This window comes from Phocoena sinus, chromosome 12, assembly GCF_008692025.1.
Source record: "Phocoena sinus isolate mPhoSin1 chromosome 12, mPhoSin1.pri, whole genome shotgun sequence".
NCBI classification, from domain to species: domain Eukaryota; kingdom Metazoa; phylum Chordata; class Mammalia; order Artiodactyla; family Phocoenidae; genus Phocoena; species Phocoena sinus.
This window is the reverse complement of record NC_045774.1, coordinates 4,320,102-4,344,328: the sequence shown is the minus strand read 5'-3', so window position 1 is coordinate 4,344,328 and position 24,227 is coordinate 4,320,102.

Below are 24,227 nucleotides of genomic sequence, written 5' to 3'. Positions count from 1 at the left end.
ACAAAGGGAGTGTCATACTTTATAATGTAGGATATAACTGACAGCTAAGTGTAACTAAGATTAGCCTAATAAGGTATTGTATTTATATAAAACCAAAACCCCATATATTTTGTTTTTAAAAATGTGTCCTGTTAAAAGAAAAGAAAGCCCTATCAATAAATTTGTCTTTATTCAGAAGTAGCTGTTTATAAGGGAAATTGGAGAATAATGGTTATGGTTCCCTTAGGTAGACAACATGTGCTCCAGGGGTGAGTTTTGTATGCCTGGAGGTGACTTTGTAAGTTAACTGAAGGAACTGATCTTCCTGTGTCATAACCCTTTCTGTTCAGCCCAGGATGTTATTTGGGTTCTGGAAAAGGGCTCTGCACCAGCTCCTGTGTGAATAGCTAAAGAAAATATCTCAGCCGATGTCCCTTTTCCAGACCTGATCACTGGGAATAGATGGCAGCAGCCCTACAGGCACTGCACTGGGTCCTTTCCCCTTCAGCTGTGGTGCTGCCTGTCACTGAGTCTCCTCTGAAGGCTGCCTGTTCCCTGTGTTCCCAGCCTCACACCCACCGAGGCACACGTGATGCTCACAGGCACAAGCTTCTTCCTGTTAAATGCCCAGCCTTCTACACCTTTGAGGGCTTAGGGGATTTAAAATTTTAATAATGCAACCGGAAGCCCCTTTTACCTGGTAGAAAATGAAAAAAAAAATCAATTCCAAGCTCCCAGGCTAGTTTGGCTGGAAACACCTCACTCCATAGAAAAATATTACTTTTTGGCAGTTCATTCTGCCTCAACTTGATAAAACTGGAACTATGTTAACCAGAATAACCTAAAGGGTTAACATTGGCCAAGACAGGAATTTGAGAAAATCTTGGTGGCCGAAGCAAAGAAGCAACTATTATTCTCTGGAACTTGTCTTGGTGACATAAGGAGGCAGAGAGACTGGGTCCCCCCATGTTCCATCTGGCCTCATTCTCTGCCAGACCTTATTTGTAACTACAGGTCCTATTGACCAGTGACTGCCCTGGGACCACTGTGATGCCTGGTTGTGGACCTAGAGGAGCACTTATAAAGAAACTCAGACACATCACCTCTAGCTCTTCCGTGGCCCTACTCTGTCAGCTGGGCATGCCCTGAGGTCTTTTCCTCAGACACAGAATGCATGGTTGGGACTACATACCTGGCACTGAAAGGGGCTTTGGCCAGAGCTCCATGTCTTCTTCAGCCCTGTGTGCCCGCACTCTAACAGGTATGCCATGATGATGCCTTTGCTTCTATTTAGCTCATTGCCAACCCAGCTCGAGTCCACTCAACCGTGAGATGTCTGGGTCTTTTCTATTTTCTCCACGTACATTCACCCAGGAGAGTGACCGTAAGACCCTTTGGAAGAGAATTGGGGTATCATTAGAGTACATACTCACCATAGTGTTTCAGAGTCCTTCATCCACTCACAGTGACTCAGCTTTCCTGATGGAGCTCGGTATACTTTCAATGGCATGGTCTGGACTTGTTATGGACTGAATGTGCCCCCCACCCCGTCATTCATATGTTGAAGCCTTAGCCCCTGATGTGATGCTATTTGGAGGTGGGCCTTTGGGAGGTAATTAGGCTTAGATGAGGCCATGAGAGTGGGGCCCCATGATGGGATTAGTGGCCTTATAAGAAGAGGAAGAGACCAGAGCTCTTTCTCTCTCTCTGCCATGTGAGAACACAGTCAGAAGTCAGTCACCTGCAAGCCAGGAAGAAGGTCCTCACCAGGAACCACATCTGCATGCACTGTGATCTCAGACTTTCCAGAAACATTAATATCTGTTGTTTATACCGTCCAGCCTGTGGTCTCAGTCTGAGCAGACTGAGACAGGCCTGTTTGTCCGGGAGCCTACTTAGTGTAAGTGTAAATTAAAAGGTAAAACTGGCTTCTAAAAGGTTGGGGACTTGACTCAGCTTCTTTGATTTTCACAAAAGTTGCGAGGCCAGCTTCTGCTTGGCCACCATTGCTCTTCCATCTCAGGCAGCCAAAGAAAATAGGATGATACCAGATTGGATTCCGTCTCAGACACTGGGAGTCACTTGATCAGGAATCAGTACATTATTGCCTATGGGGTTTCTGCCTTTATTTGGTTGGTACAACTTGTGGAAACACAGCCACAGTCACCCAGTTACACATTATCTGTGGCTACTTAAGCACTACGACAACAGAACTGAGTAGCTGCAACACAGACCACGTGGCTTGCAAATTCTAAAATATTTGCTATCTGGTCCTTTAAGAAAAGTTTACTGACCCTTAATCTGGGGGCTCCCAGTTATTCTAAACTCTCATGTTTGTTCATGTTTGGTAGCAATAATTCATTAAAATATTGGCTGCATTTTTTTCTTTTGTGGCATTTGCCTCCCCCTTCGTGATCTGCAAAGAAGTGGTCTGTATGGCCCTTTTCTCCTTGAGGAGGGGTGTTTTTACTTTCAGGAATTCAGTCCGTTTTGTTGCCCTGTGGTCTCAGCTTTCTGATGGACTCAAGAAAATTAGGGTTTTGTAGATTATTGGCTTTTGGTCATTATTAAGGTGGGAGTAATATTTTTCTTGTGACTTTTTATGTCTTAATTAGAAGTGAAATAACAGAACACTTGGAATCTAGATAATTAACATTAATAACTATTAAAACATAAATATGTGTCCTTTAGCATGTCTTCCCTATCTGCATATCTTCTCGCTTTAGTAATATAGACAGAAGGTAAGAATAAGACTTCTCTCTGACTCTGTAAATCTCGTAAAGGTGTGCATATTCTCAGAGTCCATTTTCCATGTCACATCCCCTTAGGAGCTGTAGTCCCACTTAGAGGACTGATAATGGAATATACTTTAAAAAAAAATGAGACGCTCACTGTGCTTGGATGCAAACCTTGATGATAAAGCCAACAATTTTTTGGGTCTCTTTCAGTGAATAAACAATGGCAAATTTCTGTTATTTTTGTGCCACTAGCTTATCCATTAAACTTTTGTTTTTAAATACCCAGTGCAGTTAAATCCCCTTTCTCTTGGGTTTAACAATGCCAAGGACAGGTTCTCTTCACAGAGTTGGTAGAGAAAAATACCCCAAAGGGAGAGATGACACTTTCAGATGTCATTAACTACCCAAAGAGAATTTACCACCTCCTGAGTTGAATTGAGTATTAAGTGGCTCAGATGGATGGTTGTAAGAGTGACATGCAATACTGTACAGCGGACCCTCTGAGGAACAAAGGGATAAGATCGATAAGCCCTCGATCAGCACCCATTTCCACAAGCTCTGTTTTTAAATTGTTTTTTTAATTTTTATTTTATATTGGAGTATAGTTGATTAACAATGTTGTGTTAGTTTCAGGTGTACAGCAAAGTGATTCCGTTATATGTATCCATGTAACTATTCTTTTTCAAATTCTTTTCCTATTTAGGTTATTACAGAATATCGAGCAGAGTTCCCTGTCGCTCACACCGTTTGTCTGTACCACTTTCATCCCCTCCCCCTGGAACTGTCTACTTCATTCTCAATACCACCACCCCTACACTGTGCTTTGAATTATCTGCCTTTTTTATCTTCCCAAGACGCTAATATTATTGAATAGCTCCTCTCTCCTCCGTGTCTTAAAACTCTTTACTGGATCCTTATCATCAGTAATGAGACATCCTTAATCTTTCCCAAGGTAACAACAAAGCAAGGAAAATAAAAGCCTCCGATTGCTTCAGCATCCCTATACCTACACCCTGAGAGGTATTGTCCCCTTCACAACCAAAATACGCTCATTCTCTTCTCATTTCACTTGATAGTACTTCACTTGAAGAGATACATAATAATAGAGCATATGTGTAAATTGGAAAGAATAACAATTTCGTGGACCCGGGTATACTCTCTCACCAACATAAGAAACAGAGAATAAATAACTAGTGATGCTGGAAGGCTCTGAATGGCCCTTCCAGATCCCATTCCCTCTTGCCCTGTAGCTTGGTTTTGCTTGCTCTGAATTTTATGTAAGTAGATATACGTTTTCTACAATTTGCTTCCATGTTATGTTATATTCTGGAGATTCATCTGTATTGTTATGTTTTACTGCTTTTCATTAATTATTACTTCTGTGTAGTATTCCATTGTATAAATACAGCACACTTGTGTGTTAACAGATGTTGAGTTTTTTAATATTATAAACTATGTTGCCATGGAATATTGTATATACCTCCTGTTGTTCATGTGTAAGTTTTATGAGAAGTGGAATCACAGTGTAAGAGGTATGTGATTATTAACTTTAGCTGCTATTGATAAAGTCATTTCCAAAGTGGTTGTACCAATTTACACTTCTACCAATAGTGACCAATAGTGACATCTCCTGGCCCTTGATATTGACAGAGCCTGTTTTTATTTATAAGGTATGCAAAATTTTACTGGCTGTTCCTGTTTTCTATTTTGTAAAGTTTCTGCTTTAGTCTTTTGCTCATTTTTCAGTTGGCTGTTTTGTAACTTTTAATGATTTATGTAATACATACACATATATACATATACCCATATACACATATGTCACCTGTGTGTATTTATATGTACATATATATATAATAAGTATATGTTTATGTGCCTATACATGTGTTTGTATGTAAATGTTTATTCTGGACTCGATTCCTTTGTTGGTTTTATGTATCATAAATATCTCTTCTGAGTTTATGCCTTTCTTTTATCCTATCTTTTGATGGACTGAAGTTTTACATTTTAACAGTCAGATTTACCAGTCATTTTTCTCCATGTTTTGTGCTTTTTGAAATATGTTTAAGAAATCTTTGGAACCCAAGAATTTAAAAAACATTTATATTGTCTTTCTAAATTTTCAAACTTGTTAACTTTTGATCTCAATTTAGCTCAGAATTGGTTCTTATATCTAGTATTATATAGGAAAGTCATTTTCTTTTTTTTTTTTTTCCATGTGAATAACCCCAGTTCCCTAACAGATTTTGGACAGCCCATGCTTTTCCCCATGATCTAGAATGATCCTAAGTCCAGCCATCATAAGTGTGGATCTCTTGTGGGGCCTCTTATTTTTCTTATTTGTTTAACTGTGCAGGACATGATATTTTTAATTACCCTAGTTTTACAAGTTTCAGTAGACAATGGGACAACCTCCACTTTTTCTTTTACTCATTTGACTATTTGGCTCTTCATTTTCTCATATATTGATCATTTTTTAGAATCAGTACATCAAATCCAATAAAATTCTTGTTTGAATTTTCACCCAGATATCTGCATGACTCACTTTCCCACCATCTTTATTCCTTTACCCCAACTTCACAGTTTCTGTGAGGCTTTCCGTGGCCACCCTACATAAATTTTCATATTACCAACCTTTTTCTATCCCTCAATACCGACTTACTTTATCACTTAGCACTATTTGCTGCCTACCATACATTTATGATTATGTTGTTTATTGACCATATTTCCCACCAGAATTTAAGCCCTTTGAGGGCAAGGAGTTTTGCCTCTTTTATTAACCATATTATTCTGAATTCCCAGAACAGATCCAAATGAACAGACGGTGCTCTATAAGTATTAATTAAACTAATAAAATAAATGATTAATAGATTGTTTTGATTCCCACAATAGCGCCAATGGTAAATATTATTCTCAATTATTACATGAAGGAATCTAAGTTCAGGGATAGTGTCACTATTTGCTTTCTCTAGTAAGAGCACAGATGGGAGGCAGTCTCAGGCTTTCAGGACTTTGGAAACTTTAGCCTTCCCTCATATTATTTTTCTTGATAGAGACATAGCATGATGCCTTAAACTTATTGGATGTTCAGTAAATTCTTGTTGATGGCGAGATTTTAGATATTTGTACCCTTCATTGCTTTTCTTGATTTTTAAGTTTTATTTATATCCTGTTTACTTCACTGAAATGTCTTTGTCTTCTCTATGAAGGACATGATAATTTAATTCCTATTTGGCTTCCACTCCAAATTACATGTATTCCTTTGCAAGTAAAAAAGAGGTGTACTTATATCTTTCCCCTGCTTCATTCTCTGAAGTTAGCACCAAGAAGTCAATAAAATCTGTTTTATTTAATGCTTTGACCTTGGTTTAGCCATCATGAACTGATTCTGTATTTCTGATTTTCCCCCAAATCCTGTGTCACCCACTACTGCAAAAAGTGCCACGCTTTCTTCTGTGTCACAAGAGTTGGACTGCTTTATCAAAAATGTGTGTTCCTACACAAAGTCTTTCTTTCCTTCTGCTTACCAAGCATCATGGTCTCCCACCAACCAGACTTCTGTGAATGGATTTTCATGCAACCATCATGCACGGAGAAGCCAAGAAGCCAAGGCCCATGACTGATGGGGACTGTCACCGTTCCTCAGGCTGAAAATTTGTTCCTGTGACAAGATAAGCAAGGACAAAGGACTCAGTCAAAGTCAGCAGCTGCCAGAGGTTAAAACATGCGTTTTGGTCACAATTCTAAGGAAGGCTAAGTGGCTGGAGCACAAAGGATATCTGGTATGTGCTCCGAAGGCAGGTGATACGCAGTTTGATGGAAGCTTAGTGACGTTTTAGAGAAGAGTGATGTGTCTGATTGCTATTAAAACGTCACCTTTGGTAATGGCATTGTGGGGCTCTTCCATCAAGATGAGGTGTTGGTACTGCCACCCACACATCCAGTTGGAGTCCAGACATCTATTGATGAGAGTGCCTCACCCGGCGCAGGCTAGAGGCTTCCAGACAGCTTGTCCATGAGCCAAAGGCACCTCTCATCCTTCTCAGCTGCAGGAAGAACGGCCACAGAAAGTCATTCTGTTGTTTGATCCATGAGTCTTGGGGACAAAACAAAGCTTTAGTTGGACTGTCATGCATTAATCCCTATCATGCTTGCAAAATTAAAAGTAATTGTTTTAAAAGTCTGAGATGTTCTAAATTGTCAACTCTTTCAACAGAAAGAATTTGCTGTGGAAATGAGATCCCTAAGGTCACATGAATAACATGGATTTCTATTAAATGTTAAACACTGGAACAAAACGAAAAGACTTTGAACAAACATTTCCATAACTAACAGAAACTTTTTTTAAATCATTGCCTGGATCAGAAAAAATGCTCCATTCTTCTTTATCCTTCACCTACCTCTTCTTTTGCTTCCACCCAAGAGAGGGTTAAAAAACCCAGAAAGTCATTCAAAGGTGAACCTTATTTTCCTTTACAAAGAAATCTCTTTTAAACAAAAAATTGTTCCCAGTACCATGACGTTCTTTACGAACACAAATCATTCTCCCTCATCATTGAGTGGAGAGAGAGACAATACTGGCCCATGTGCATAAAGTGTCTTCTTTTGATAGGACTGGGTGTACTTTTCCACTGGACATTGTGCCCAGCTCACTGTAAGTATTTATTCATTTTTTAAAATAAGTTGCAGCTTTTATGCCAGTCCCTTCAGAGATAATGGGACCACACATGCTATTATCAGAACCGTTCTGCCCTTTGAGTAACTTAGGGAGGGTTTCTGTGGTATAAGTAATGCCTGCTTGCACTCTGTGACATGCAGAATAAGACCATTCTAGACACCCATGTTCCAGGTCTCTCTATCTTTTATAAACACCTGCACTCTACTTCTAAACGTCAACTCCAATGTCACAACATAATGAAAGAAACTTCAGATTCACTTCCTCTGTGCTTTCTTGAAAATGCAGGTAATGCAATTTTCTTCTTTGTGGGAAATCTTTAGAAATGTGGAGGAAAATAACAAGTGATGGGAGCTGACAAATCAATGCAATGAAAAAATGAGAAATTTAAAAATAAACTTTTAGTTTTTTTTTTTCTTTTAATAAATCAGGGGACGTGCCACAATCTGTGAGTTGTGCCAGTTACTTAACGTTTTTGGATCTCAGAGTTATGCTCCGTGAGCTCAAATTAATAACCCATTTCTACATCAGGCAGTCCTTAACAGTAGTGATCACCATTTAATAGTAATGGCTGTCTGTTGGGAAATCTAGAAAAATGGAAGTCAGTGACAAAAATGAGCAGACAGGAAATCAGTTCTTCGGCTGCATGGTTAGTATTAAGCTTGTTATCTTCACTTTGCTGTTTTTTGTTTGTTTGTTTGTTTTGCGGTTCGCGGGCCTCTCACTGTTGTGGCCTCTCCCGTTGTGGAGCACAGGCTCCGGACATGCAGGCTCAGCGGCCATGGCTCACGGGCCCAGCCGCTCCGCGGCATGTGGGATCTTCCCGGACCGGGGCACGAACCCGTGTCCCCTGCATCGGCAGGCGGACTCTCAACCACTGCGCCACCAGGGAAGCCCCAGCACTCTTTTTTTTTGTAGCACAGTTGGAGAAGGTCCCTTTACTAGGATGCTCTTTTGTATTAAAATGAAATACTTTCAGTGCTTAGGTTAGCAGACCATCCATGTGCTATGACTGTTTGCTGCAGTGTGCTTTGCCTACTTTGGGAAACAAATAAGAAACTGATGTGCTACTTGGTAGTGACAAATGAACTGCAGCTTTATCAAGTGGTAAACCCCTGCGCTTGACAGACTGACTTAGAGAAATACAATACTAGGAGTCAGTAAGATTCCATCCTCCCGGGTAGGTCCAACTGGAAGGTAACTGCCATTATGAGACACCTATTAAAAAATATGTGAAGTACAATTACTCCTGAGGAAACTGGAATGTAAGATGTATCCTGATTCTTGCTGACTCGGTTTAAACACAGAGTGAACTAGAAAGTGAAGAATGGGCAGGAGGGCAGAGTCCTTGGCCAGCAGGCTGGATGCCAGGCAGGGAGGGGACTTTTGCTCCCCAGGAAGGCACTAGGCTTTCTTCCCTCGGGAAATTCTTACGATGCTAGATACACTTGGGCCTCATAAAATTAGGGAACATAGTGACATTTAATTAATTTAGGAAGCATGCTCAGAGCTTCATTTTCAGGTGTTAGGTTATGTGTTGAGAAGAGAGAGAAGGTAAACCATCAATGGTGTATTCAGAGAGGGAAACATCTCTCTTTTCCCTCCACCAGCTCCTTTTCCCTGGCACTCGATCTCTTGTCTGTTGTTCACTCCTCTTTGTTTCATTCTATAACATCTCTCACTTCTCTCCTCTTCTCACCAATCCAGCTGCCACTGAAGCATTCCATACCGGCATTAATGACCTTAGTCTTTACTATAGCCTTGGCTGTGGACCCTCTCACCTCTTCTTTATTCATATGCACTCTTGCTAGGTTAATTTTATTTTTTGCAGGAACAATACTGATTTTTGTCACAAACCTGCTCAAAAACCCTCAATAGCTCTCTCTTTGTGTAAAGAATAGGTGGTCCAAACTTTTTAACTTGATATTTAAAGTCCTCAGCAAACTGGCCCCAATCTGCCCATCTAACCCTCATTTCTCATCCCCTCACGAACACTAGGTTCCACAGAAGTGGAGCCATTCTTGTTTTGGTTCACAATTTCGCACACTTGGATTGGCAGTCCTTCCACGTACCAAGAGTTTCTGTTACAGCTTGTTTTGCCTTATTGCAAACTAAGAAAAAATGTTCCTCTTACTTGTATTAATGCTGCTCACTCTGACTTAAAGATTTTCTCTCGGATTCCTCCAACTCTCCACCTCAAATCATCTCACCCGTTCTGTAGAGCGTGGCTCTGATGCCAGCTCCTCTCTCCCTTCCTTAACCACTGAACCCTCTTCCACCAGGAATGGAAGCTGCACCTCCTTTCTCCAAATCCCTAAGACCTTTATGCATTTTAAAGGCAAATTACCTTGTATTTTAGAATTGTATGTGCTTGCTATGTTTCCTCTCTTAGTGGATAAATTCTTTGTGGTCAGGGTCCATATCTGATTTATTTTGTGTTTCTTTTTCAGTTTGTTACATGTAATTAACACTGGTTAAATATTTGTTGAATGTAAGCATTTCTATCTTATTTTTCCATATTCTGATTTGGGAATACCAGAACACATGGGTGTGTGTATTTCATTTTCAAAAAGCTCTGTACTTTTAAATTCTGACCTAAACAGACATTGAGATGACATTACAGAATATTCATCCTCTGGTATTATCATATCTCATCCTCCAAATTCTTCCTTAAATGGCTTAGCTGACTTAATGGATTGCCTTTGTTTGAAGGATCATCTAAATATAATCTTCCTCCCCTCAAATTATTTCAATCACTGTGAGCTTTTGCTGACCTACTTTTGAACCGGTGGAGAAAACCTTCCCAGAGCCAACATTTGTGACTGCAGATAAGACAATAGTGTCAGAGTAGTTAAAGTGTACTGCAGACCATTTTCCCCACAAAATTAAAATTAAGTAAGAGGATTCAGATTATTTCACACATCATCACTTGAGGTTCAAGAGGGTCCCTCAAAATAACGCACCTCTTTTTTGCACAAATTCTGAACCAAGAGTTAGGTAGTTTGGAGAACAGAATATTGCCTTTATTATTACCAAATCTGATTGTGGAGAAAGTGATTTATACCTGTAGACAAGCTGTATTCTTAGAATCACCTACTCAGACAGGTTGACTTAGCTAGTCACAGGAAGTGCTGGACCCAGGCAGGCACCCACCCACATGGTTAGAACTTGAACTCAAAGACATATGTACTCAACACCTGGGGACCAAGCAGGAGACGTTCTCTGTGAGCAACAGTTACACTCGGAGAGGGAGAGAGAAGTGCCTGGCTGAGCCAAGCTGGGCCATCAGAGGAAGTGAGGCCTCCTCTTTAGACTGAGGTTAGAGCAAAGGCTTGGGGGTGACCAGTGACCACACGTGTTAAGGTAAGAGGCAGGATGGGGACCAGTTATGCTTCTGGCCCAGCACTTGCTCCTGATTATGGTAGAGTGGAATGAATGAAAGTGTCCTGGCTTTTCTTTTTTAAAAAATAAAAAAGGCATTTGATTCTCCACTTCATAATTACTGGCTAGAGGGGTGGGATAAGAAGGGTGGGAGGGAGATGCAAGAGGGAGGAGATATGGGGATATATATATATGTATAGCTGATTCACTTTGTTATAAAGCAGAAACTAACACACCATTGTAAAGCAATTATACTCCAATAAAGATGTTAAAAAAAAAAGTCAATAAACCTCTTGAAATCTTGAATTCATCAAGTGTAAAATGGGGATAAAATAACACTAATAAGAATGAGAAGAGATAATGTTTATGAGAGTACTTTTAAAAGTATAAAAACATCACATATCTTAGAGATTAATATGAAATTCATGTCAGTTCTTATGTTAAATTTCTGTGGTAATTTATATCATAAAATGTTAGAAAGTTGTGTTATCTTTGATAAAGGAGGCAAGGATATATAATGGAGAAAAGACAGCCTCTTCAATAAGCAGTGCTGGGAAAACTGGACAACTACAAGTAAAAGAATGACATTAGAACACTCCCTAACACCATACACAAATATAAACTCAAACTGGGTTAAAGACCTAAATGTAAGGCCAGACACTATAAAACTCTTAGAGGAAAACATAGGCAGAACTCTCTAGAACATAAATCACAGCAAGATCCTTTTTGACCCACCTCCTAGAAAAATGGAAATAAAACCAAAAATAGACAAATGGGACCTAATGAAACTTAAAAGCTTTTGCACAGCAAAGGAAACCATAAACAAGATGAAAAGACAACCTTCAGAATGGGAGAAAATATTTGCAAATGAAGCAACTGACAAAGGATTAATCTCCAAAATATACAAGAAGCTCATGCAGTTCAATATGGAAAAAACAAAAAACCCAATCCAAAAATGGGCAGAAGACCTAAACAGATATTTCTTCAAAGAAGATATACAGATTGCCAACAAACACATGAAAGGATGCTCAACATCACTAATCATTAGAGAAATGCAAATCAAAACTACAATGAGGTATCACCTCACACCAGTCAGAATGGCCATCATCAAAAAAATCTATAAACAATGCTGGAGAGGGTGTGGAGAACAGGGAACCCTCATATACTGTTGGTGGGAATGTAAATTGATACAGCCACTGTGGAGAACAGTATGGCGGTTCCTTAAAAAACTAAAAATAGAACTATCATATGACCCAGAAATCCCAATACTGGGCATACACCCTGATAAAACCATAATTCAAAAAGAGTCATGTACCACAATGTTCATTGCAGCACTATTTACAATAGCCAGGACATGGAAGCAACCTAAGTGTCCATCAACAGATGAATGGTTAAAGAAGATGTGGTACATATATACAATGGAATATTACTCAGCCATAAAAAGAAACGAAATTGAGTTATTTGTGGTGAGGGACCTAGAGACTGTCATACAGAATGAAGTAAGTCAGAAAGAGAAAAACAAATACCGTATGCTAACACATATATATGGAATCTGAAAAAAAAAAGGTTCTGAAGAACCTAGGGGCAGGACAAGAATAAAGACTCAGATGTAGAGAATGGACTTGAGGGCACAGGGAGAGGCAAGGGTAAGCTGGGACGAAGTGAGAGGGTGGCATGGACATATATACACTATCTCATGTAAAGTAGATAGCTAGTGGGAAGCAGCTGCATAGCACAGAGAGATCAGCTCAGTGCTTTGTGACCACCTAGAGGGGTGGGATAGGGAGGGTGGGAGGAAGATACAAGAGGGAGGGGATATGGGGATATATGTATACGTATAGCTGATTCACTTTGTCATACAGCAGAAACTAACACACCATTGTAAAGCAATTATACCCCAATAAAGATGTTAAAAAAATGTTAAAAAGTTGTCATGTACTATTTCTAGTTCTTTTGAGATTACTGGAAATAAAGGAAAAGCTAGGCACTCCTTACCTATTTAATGAAACAGAGGAAAGCATAAAACCAAATGTATTAATCATAACAAGTATAAACAAATTACTCTATGATAAAACTGTCAGATTACAAAAAAGTCTAACAATATATTGCTTTTGAGAGATAAACTCTTGGGAAAAGGACTGAGAGAAGATGGACCAGGAAAATGCAGTTTAAAAAAAGGTAAAATTTAACAAGGAGAGAAGTGTATTCATAATAATAAAATGTTGTAATTTATAAAACAACAGGAAAATTTATACCTATAAAAACTCATAGCATCCTTAGGATAATACAGATCCAATAAAAGGTGACAAGACTGAGTGTAAGAAGTATTTGAAAAGCTAAATAACAATCTAGATTCATGTAGACATGCCCAAACATTTGTGATATATCAAAAAACATTTTTTTACAAATGTCTATTCAATGATACAATGATACTCTTTTAATCTGAGAGTCTTTACCTTTTAATAGAGTAAATTATATATATGTATGTATATACTGTTTTATGAGAGCAATTTTTGTTAAAACTTCAGAGAAGGTAAGAGGTCAGATGTGTACTATATTTGCTCTCATGGTTGCCAGAATATTTCCCTCATAGAAATTTATAGATATCTGGTTATTTATCCACCAAAAACTTTGTGGCTTAAAACAATAACTTTCATTTATTTTGCCCACGATCTGTGATTTGGACAGAGCTCGGCAGGAATGGTTTATCTCCACTGCATCATGGAACTCATTTCCAAGGTCCCCTCACTCACATGGCCGGCCAGTTGATACTGGATGTGGCTGGAATATCAGCTGAGGCTTTGTTGCAGGTCTTGTTTTTTCCACATGGGCTTTGTCATGGCATGACAGCTGGGTTCCAACAGCAAGTGACCAAGGGACAGAAGTGGAGGTTACCATTCTCTTAAGGTCTAAGTTTGGAAGCTGACACAGAGTAGTATGACTGTTCTACTAGGCAGGCTAACTGAGCCTACTCAGAATCAATGGGAGGGGAAATAGATTTCTACTTATTGATAGGAAGAGTGGCAAAGAATTTGCAGCTATTTTAAATTTACTCTCATAGCACTTTATGGACCTGTTTCTTTGTTGTTTTTAACATCTTAGTCTTCTCCGCTAGTCCAAAAGCTCATTGACGGCCAACCTGTGTCTTATTTATTTATGTAAAATAATCACCTGTGAAATAATGACTCCATGAATATAAATATGAGTGAACTGGCTTACTTTAGACTCCCATAAGAGGTAGAGCAGATATCATGATATCCCAGCACAGTTTAGCTTGAAAAATGCCAGTTGTACAATGCTCAGCCTAGTACATAGACATAACTTCTTTCCTCTGCCATAAGGTTTTTAAGTCAGATTTCTCTGCTGGAGAACAAAACAAAACAACAACAAAAAACCCCAATAACAACAAGCAAAGACGTTTAAGCTGCCAAATAATCCTAAAAGCTAAATTTACAACAGACTTTTAACTTAAAAGCAGGATTGGCCTTCTTTTAACATACAGTATGTTTTGGAAAAGAAAATGATACATCTAACATTATACTTAATTATGAGAAGCTTGAAACTTTCCACTAAGATTAGGAACAAGGCAAGAATGTCCCCTCTCATGATTGCTTTTCAACATCACACTGGAAGTCCTAGTTAATGCAATAAGACGAGAGAAGAAAATAAAATGTATACCTATTGGGAATGAAGAAATAAAACTGTCTTTGTTTCAGATGACATGGTCATCAATGAGAAAAGCTAAAATAATCCATTAAAAAAACTCCTGGAACTAATAAGCAATTATAACAAAGTGGCAGGATGCAAGATTAATATACAAAAGTCGATTGCTTTGCTGTATATCAACAATGAACAAATGGAATTAAAAATACAATATCATTTGTATTAGTGACCCTCAAAAATAATTAGATATAAATATTACAAAATATGTACAAGATCTATATGTGGAAAACTACAAATTTTTTGTTATTTGATAAAAATGTCTAAGAAGAGCTAAATAAATACAGGGCTATTCCATATTCATGGAGAGAAACATTCAATATTGTCAAGATATCAGTTCTCCCCAAATGATCTACTGATTCTATGCAATCCCAATCAAAATCCAGCAAGTTATTATGTGGACATTAACAACTTATTTTAAATCTTATATAAAGATGCAAAACACCCAGAATAGCCAATACAATACCAATAGAGAAGAGAAAATTGGAGGACTGACACTACTTTATTTCAAGACTTACTATAAAGCTACAGTAATCAAAACAGTATAATACTGGAAAAAGAATGGACAAATAAATGAATGGAACAGAATAGACAGACCAGAAACAGACTCACATAAATATATTCAACTGATTTTTGGCAAAGAAGCAAAGGCAATACAATGGAGCAAAAGAAACCTTTTCAACAAATGATGCTGGAACAACTGGACACTCAAATTCATAAATAAATAAATAAATATAGGCACAGACTTGCAGATTTTTGCAAGAGCTTTATCCATAATTTCCAAATCTTGGAAGTGACCTAGATGTTCTTCAGTCAGTGGATAAATAAAGTGTGGTAGATCCAGGCAATAAAAATTGTCCAGTGATAAAAATAAATGGGCTATCATGCCATGAAAAGCATATTATATTACTAAGTGAAAGAAGGCCATCTGAAAAAAAAAAACCTTACTGTTTAATTCAACCATGTGACATTCTGGAAAAGACAAAGCTCTGGCAATAATGAAAAGATCAATGGTTGAGTGTTGGGAGGGCAAGAATGGATGAATAGACAAATCATGGAGGATTCTTAGGGTAGTAAAAATACTCTGTATGATACCATAATAATAGATTTTAACATATATTTATCCAAACCCACAGAATGTACAACACCAAAAATGAACTGTAATATAGACTATGGACTTAACTTGATTATTATGTGTCAATGTAGTTCATCAATTGTAAACAAACGTACCACTCTGGTGGGGAATGTTTATAAGAGGGGAGGCTGTGCACATGTGGGGACAGGAGACATATGGGAATTCTCTGTACCTTTCTCTAAATTTTTCTGTGAATCGGAAACTTCCCTAAAAAACTAAAGTCTTATTTAAAAATCATTCAATGCAACTCACTCTATTAGGAGAGTCATAAGAGATTCTCAGTAGATGCAGAGAAGCAATTTGACAAAATTCAGCATCCATTCATGATCAAAAAAAAAAAAACCTTTCAACACGCTAGGAATAGAAGGAACTTCATCAACCTGATAAAAATACCCATCAAAACCCAAAACCAAAAACCCAAAACATTCTACAACAAACACCATAATTAATAATAAAAAAGTTGAACACTTTCCCTCTAGGTCAGGAACAAGGCAAGGATGCACACCTTTATCAGTTCTGTTCAACATCATATCAGAGGTCCTAGCCAGTGCAATGAAAGCAATACAAAGAAATAAAAGGCCTACAAATTGGAAAGGAAGAACTAAAATTGTCCTTATTCATACAGAATGATTGTGTTTGTTGTGAATCCTAAGGAATTAAAAAAAAATCTACTAACAATAGTAAGTGAATTTAACAAAGCTGAAGAATACAAGGTAAATATATTGATATAAAGATAGTAATATCTCAGGCTTCCCTGGTGGCTCAGTGCTTGGGAGTCCACCTGCCGATGCAGGGGACACGGGTTCGTGCCCCGGTCCAGGAGGATCCTATGTGCCACGGAGCGGCTGGGCCCATGGGTCATGGCCACTGGACCTGCGCGTCTGGAGCCTGTGCTCCGCGGCAGTGAGAGGCCCACATACCGCAAAAAAAAAAAAAAAAAAAGTAATATCTCTACCATTTACATTAACATTAAAAGATATAAAATACTTAGAGATTAATGAAACAAAATTTGTTACATGTAAGACCCATACATGGAAAACTACAAAATATTGCTGAGAAAAATTAAAGAAGTTCTAATTGAATGGAAAGATATACCATGATCATAGATTAGAGGACTCAATATTGCTATAATGTCAATTCTCTCTGAACTGATCTGAAGATTCAACATAAGCTCAACCAAAATGCTAGCAGCCTTGTTCACAGATTAAAAGAAACCGTAATTTGTAAGTCTTACATTACCTCATTTTAAGACTTACTATAAATCTACAATAATTCAGACTGTGCAATATTGGTATAGGGAGAGACATATGAAGCCATAGAACAGAGTAGAGAATCCAGAATTAGACCCACACGTTATGGTCAATTGATTTTTCACAAAGGTGCCAAAGTAATTCAATGGGGAAAAGATGGTCCTCTCAACAACGGATCTGGAACAATTGTAAATCCATAAACCTTCATATTTTTCACAAAACTTACACAAAATGGATCATAGACCCAAATGTAAAAGATAAAACTATGTAACTTCTAGAAGAAATAATAGAAGAAAAATATTTATAATTTAGAATGCAAACATACTACCAAACAAGAAAATGTTGAGACACTGAACTTAATAAAAATTAAAAACTTCTGTTCTTCAAAAGACAATTTTAAGAAAATGAAAAGGCAAGTCATAGACTGGGAGAACATATTCACAATACGTATGTCTTACAAATGGTTCAGACATATAAGTAAATATCACAACTCCATAATAAGACAAACAACACAGTAAAAAACAAGCAGAAGGTTTGAATAGACACTTCACAAAAGAACACATACTTTATGCTTCCATTTACATGAAAGTCTAAAACAAGCAATCTCAGCTCAGTGGTTTCTTGGTAGCAAGGATGAGAAGATTGATCTCAGAGAGGCATGAGGGGACTTTTGGGGTGATGGAAATGTTCTATATCTTGACTGTGATGGTAGTCGCACAAAAGTCATAGAACTCTACATTTTGAATAGGTACATTTTATTTTATGTAAATTATGCCTAAATATAATTTGTTTAAAAAATACAAAAATAAAAAAGGTGATAATGTGTTCTTCTCTACCAAGTTTGTTAAACTATTTGCAGTGTTTATTATCTCTTGTCTTATGTAGAAAATAAGATTCATTGTATTCTGCTTTGTGGAACAAATAATGTGTGTTGAAATTACCCAAGTCTTAAAAAGCAAAGCCATTTATAGTTTCACATTGAGGAGTTTTAGTCCATTTCATTCTTTTTAGCATTTTTGGCTGTGCATTTAATATTTACTTTGTCAGTTTTCCCTGTGCCCCTCAAAAGTCATATGTTGAATTTCAGGATGTGACTGTTTTGGAGATAGTCATTAAAGAGGTAATAATTTAAAATGAGGTCACTAGGATGGGCTCTAATTCAATATGGCTGGTGTCTTCACAAGAAAAGGAAATTTGAACACAGACACTTATAGATGGAAAATGATGTGAAAACTCAGGCAGAAGATAGCCGTCTACAAGACAGGGAGATAGGCCTTAGAAGGAACCAACTCCTCTGACACCTTGATCTTGAAATTCTAGTCTCCAGAACTGTAAGAAAATAAGTATCTCTTGTTTAAACTCTGCAGTCTGTGATACTTTGTTATGGTAGACTTTACAAACGAACACAATCTATCCCTATAGTTAAATTCAGTAAAAATAGAAACATCATTGAATAAGTAGAACTATATTGTGTTTCCCCATTAATTTGATTCTTTAGTTTATCCCCAATGACTCTGAAGGAGGAGGAATGCACACTGAGAAACACATATATGCTCAGTTTTACAAATCAATGAACCTAGCTTCGTCTCCAGTTACTATTTTCAGTGTCACTGTTCACGTCAAGTTATGACTAATTTGAAGTGTGTCTCTCTCTAAGAATATCCAAGCCTTTTGAGTGAAGAAATCTGCAACCTCTCTATTCAACATTCTCAGAACTTCTTTGTCTCTAGTCTAGTAATTGACACACCTGGATCAATAACAGAACGTTATTTACTGTCCCTTTAAAATTAAGAGACCATTCTTGGCCAGTGTCTAGTAGTGATGATCTGTCCCTGACTGTGGAAAGTGAGGGCTTATCACGGACTCAGCCTACTATGGAGTGTAAACTCAGTTCCACTGCCTTCTCCAGTTTGAGAACAGATCATCAGCTTTTGTTGGAAAACAAACCATCCTAAAACTTAGTGGTTTAAGCAGGTAAACATTTATTTAGCTTATAGTTCTGGGTTGGACTCCGTTGAGTGGTCCTTCCAGCCTGGGCTGAGCTCTTCCAAGTATCTAAGGTCAACTGGCAGGTTGGCTGTAAAGGTCATCCTCAGCTAAGTTCACTGCCCTCTCAGCCTCAACAGGTCAGTGGAGGCTGCTTAGGTGGCAGAAGTGAGTTTCCAAGAGAGGACGTGAAATGTTTAAGCCTCTTAAGAATGAATCTCAGAAATAGTACAGCTAGACCAGGTTGAAGGGGTGGCAAAAGAAGCTCACTTCTTGGTGGAGGAAGGAAACGGGACAATGCACAGTACAGAGTGTGGATGCAGGAAGGTAACTTATCCTGGCCATCTTTGCCATCTACTGCAGAGAATATAAAGTACTCATCATCTGAACTGCAAGGTTAGTTTACCACCTTAAAAGTGAGTACTTTTTTTTTTTTTTAGAAATAAAATGTTCACATTCCACAAAGAGTCACAATGCCCCTTTCTGACAGTCACTTAGCTCAAAATCTTGCCTTATGACTAAATGTTGTTATTCTTGTTTCTCAGATGACCTGGTCTATGTTTCTAGCTTCTTGAGTTAATAGTAAACACAGCCGTCACTGAGTGCATGCTATGTGCCAGGCACTGAGCTAAGTAGTTTACCACATTAGCTCATTTCAGTTGTCATTCTCATTGGAGCTGGTGGGAAGGCTTTAGGAGGCCAACTCTATGCCAACCCTCTCACTGTCGTGGGATTCCTCCTGCTGTGCCCAGTCATCTGGGTGAGCTGTCTTGGATGACAACCCTGTAGATAACCATTTAGGTATGTTGTCAGCCTAGCTATCTCAAAAAACTGACTCTATTTAAATTGTCACTTTCCCCTGGCTGAGACATCAGAAGCTCATTAAAAAATATTCTCACCCTTTCCTGGTATTTGCTCTATAATTGATACAGTTGAGTCTTAGCACATTGAGTAGAGCTGGAAGTTCAGCTGTTTCTTTTTTTTTTCTCTCCTCAGTCCTTGGCAAAATATTACCCGCAGAAAGCAGTAAGAATAATAACACCCTAGCTACTTTCTATTGATTAGTAATTCAGTTTTCTCTTTAAAGCAAATCAACATGGTTACATATGTAGTATAGTACAGCAGAAATAATTACTAAAAGACCTACAGATTGTCAGCTTGTAAAAGGTGATTCTGATATATACAGTGGGCTATTACATTCAAGATCCTGAATGAGGGGTACAAAACTGTAGATAGCATCCTGACACTTCTTCAGTCATTGGTAACTCAAATAGCTGGTAGTGGCAGGGTGGTGGAAACCCACTAAGGAAAAAATATTAAACAGCCTGATTATGTTCTTTTATGTCTCTGTACCTACACAATTTGCCACACTTAATTTCCCTACATATTCAGCACCTATTTAAAACATTTAGTAGTCTAAGGATGCCATCAGAACAAGAAGATCAAGTCAAACACAGAATGACCTCTCACCAACTTGCTATGCCATGCTTTGGCGGCAGAATTGCAAAGATGATAATAGCTGTTTTAATAAAGCATGGTGACATAGCCTTTGGTCTTTTTTTTTTAATTGTGTTTCTATTTATTTTAAGTCAGATATAGTCATTGTAAGCATCCAGAGACTTGTGAAAACAGAAAATAAAAATCACCTGTAACCCTATCACCCAGAGATTATCATTTTTTTAAAAAATTGAGGTAGAGTTGGTATACAATATTATATAAGTTTCAGGTGTACAACATAGTGATTCATAATTTTTAAAGATTATAATCCATTTATATTATTATAAAATACAATACCACAATGCTAAGAACCTTACACCAAATTGTTCATAACATCTTATTTTATTTTTATTTTTTTTTTTGCGGTACGCGGGCCTCTCACTGTTGTGGCCTCTCCCATTGCGGAGCACAGGCTCCAGACACGCAGGCTCAGTGGCCATGGCTCACAGGCCTAGCCACCCCGCGGCATGTGGGATCTTCGCGGACTGGGGCACAAACCCGTGTCCCCTGCATTGGCAGGCGGACTCTTAACCACTGCGCCACCAGGGAAGCCCAACATCTTATGTTTAAATAACACTTGGTAGTATACAAGAACCTCATTTATATTGTCTAATTTTATCTACACAACAACCGCATGGGGTAGATAGTCAGTTATAAACTCCCATTTCAGCAATAAGAAAACTAAGATCCAATAGGCTGAGTGCCTTTCTGCCATCCCAGGATTAATACATGCCAGGATGTACAGAGGCTAGAGCACAGAAACTGGACTTATTCTACCGGCATTCAACTTGGGGATTTGCCACTTTCAAGCTGTATGAATTATATAATCTCTCTATGCCTCAATTTCTTCATCTAATAGTCCCCTACTAGCAAGGCTGTTCTGAGGATTAAAGATGTTACTATACTGCAGTTCTTAAAACACATGACACATAGTTCAATAAAAGTGTTAGCTATCATAATAATTCTCTGTTCTTTAATCTATCATGATAATTTTCTGTTCTTCCCTAAATCAGGCCTTATGAAAATTTTATAAACACATTTGCTCAAAACAATAGCTACTGGTGATCAATCATTGAACAATTCATCAAGGATTTCTCACAAGAAAATGATTCAAAACAGGAGACAGCAAACTGGGGACACATAGATATAATTTTTGGGGGACCCAACACATTAAAACATTAATTAATTGACAACATTTAAACATTCATCGATTTCAGACAGAACATACATTTGTCTTGCCTTGCATAAAAACTGTAAGAGCTAGGGACACAAAGCCACATTCTGCTTGAATTGAACCACAGTTTCCCATCCCTCAGTCTTTCACATGGACGTGTGTTTTTCACTCTGACCTCCATTGCCATTTTGTTACTTCTGGCCCACTTTGCCCACATTGATGTTATCTCCTTGGCCCCTGTAGCAAGTTGAATTTATAATTTTTCTCTAGAAAATAGAATATTCAGGATAACATTTTGATGATGAAAATCTAGAAAAAGGAGCAAACAGTTGTGAAGCTCAGACCATGGTCTTCTGGAAGAATCAAGGGCATGGAACTTTAGATTCCCTGCTTAGATTTCTAAGTTATTCTTTATTTGACTTCTATAGCACCAAATTCATTCTTGAATTTGTGACCTAATTTTGTTGTGGTTCTCATCAGTGTTTCTTCTTGCAATTGTGATGACAGAGAACAATGTTTTAGAAATAGAATCATAAATAAAATTGCAACTACATGTACTTTTGGTCCCCTGAGGACTCCTTCTTGGGCACTAGGCACTTACCAGTGACAGTTGTCATTAGCCTCTGCGCTGGTGATCCATACGGCAAAGAACTTAAAACTTTATTTTTGGTCCAGTGCATGACCTCAAATGTCAAAACATGTCCTGCTTCATAAATGTAAACTTCATGAAAACTCCAGCCAATTGCTACTTTCATCACTTCTTAAGGAACAAACCAAAAAACAAACAAAAAACCCAAGTCTTTTAAATAAATTAGATATCCAACAGGTAATTTTGTATGATGATAAAAAAATGTATGCAAGATAGAAATGATTTCAATAGAGGTCCCTGGCTCTCATTTCATGTGTTTCCTTTTTGACCTACGTTGCCTGAGTAGAAGTTTGGGAACCATCCCCTAAATGCCTTGCAAGAGAGTCTACCATGGGCAGAGGAATTCACTGACAATCATATGAGAAAGTATGTTACATTTAACTCTTAAGGTAAGAACTTTCTAATAAACCAACTTTTTGATGACCTACTGGATATTATATTTACAAGTGGGTGTATCATTTTTACATACGTTTGACTATTTTTTCTCCTCCTTAAAAGAATTCTGGCTTCTGTGATTTACAGAATGGGCCAGCCATGCTCCTGCTAGCTGCCAAGAGTCCTCTGAAATTCTTTCCTCTAATATTTGGCACATGACTGCATCCTAGAGGTTAAGTCTCTAAAATCTATATTTTACTTATGCCCAACATCCCAGGTCCTAATTCAGAATCTCTTGTCTAGTACATGATTGTGACATGCCAGCCTTTCTGCTTCACATACCTTTGCTCTTCAATCCATCAAGCTTATCTGCCAGATGTCATCCTGAAATGCAGACAATAACCACGGTATGGAACACATTCAGTGGTTTCTTGTTACCTATGATATAAAACTACATCTCAGGGTGACAGTCAATGGTTCTTAGATATGGTCCTCTTTTATTTGCTCAACTTCACATTCGATTTCTTTCATTTATTCATCGTTTAACAAGTGTTAACTAGACTTATTGTGGCAATCACTTCATAGTATATACAAATATCTAATCATTATGTTGTACACCTGAAACTAATATAATGTTATATGTCAATTATATCTCAATAAAAAAGTTTATTGACCATGACCTATGTGTCAGGCATTGCCTAGGTGTTTGGAATAAATTAGTGACTGAAACAGACAAAAATAACTGTCTTCCTGGAGCTTATAGGCAGAAAACTGTGGCTACGTGACATCTATTTTATAAATAGTCTTATTGGAACACAATCATGCCTATTATTTTCATATTGTCTAGGCTGCTTTCCCATCACCACTGCAGAGCTGAGTAGTCGCAATAGAGACCACCTGTAGGATTTATAGAAGGCAAAGCAAACTCCAAAGAAGAGCACTTCAGAGCCCCAAATATTTACTACATGGACCTTTACAGGAAAAATTTCAATGCATGCACACAGGTGGAGGAATATCCACACCGCCTTGTCTCTATTCACAAAATTCCCATTTTCCTCTGTACATATTAAAATCTTATTCTTCTTTCAGGGCCCATTTCAAAATTTCTCTTCATTATAAAGCCATGCTGGGTTTTCTCAATTCAAAATTGCCTTCTTTCTGTTCCTTCCAACACTCAGCCTTTCTTTCATCTTTTGCTCTCTGAAATTTCACTTCTAGATGTGGGGCTCTGGGACCACAGACTATGACTTATTCATTTGACCTCTACCTCTAACAGACTAGGGTATAATCTGTACCCCTAGAAATCAAGTGCCCCAAATTTCCCAGTGAGAACCTGGAATTTTCTATTACATGGAAGTCAATCTAATTTATTATTATTATTTGCAGACTCTGTTTCTCTGGACTGAACATTGTACCCAGATGGGACTGTGCTGTCCAAGCCTGTGGCACTAACTGCAGATCTCTTCCCAGTCGGATCCCATATTGTCTTTGGAACTCTGCAAAACCCTCAATAGCCTTCCCAGGGATTGCTGGATTCATCCCCAAGGAGTGATCAAGAGGACCCCTCTGTTCCCCCAACTGGTGCAAACACTGTACCATTTTAAATCAGTTTATTTATTTATTTTGTTTATGTATTTATTTATCTATGTAATTTTCTAATTGGCTCAGTAA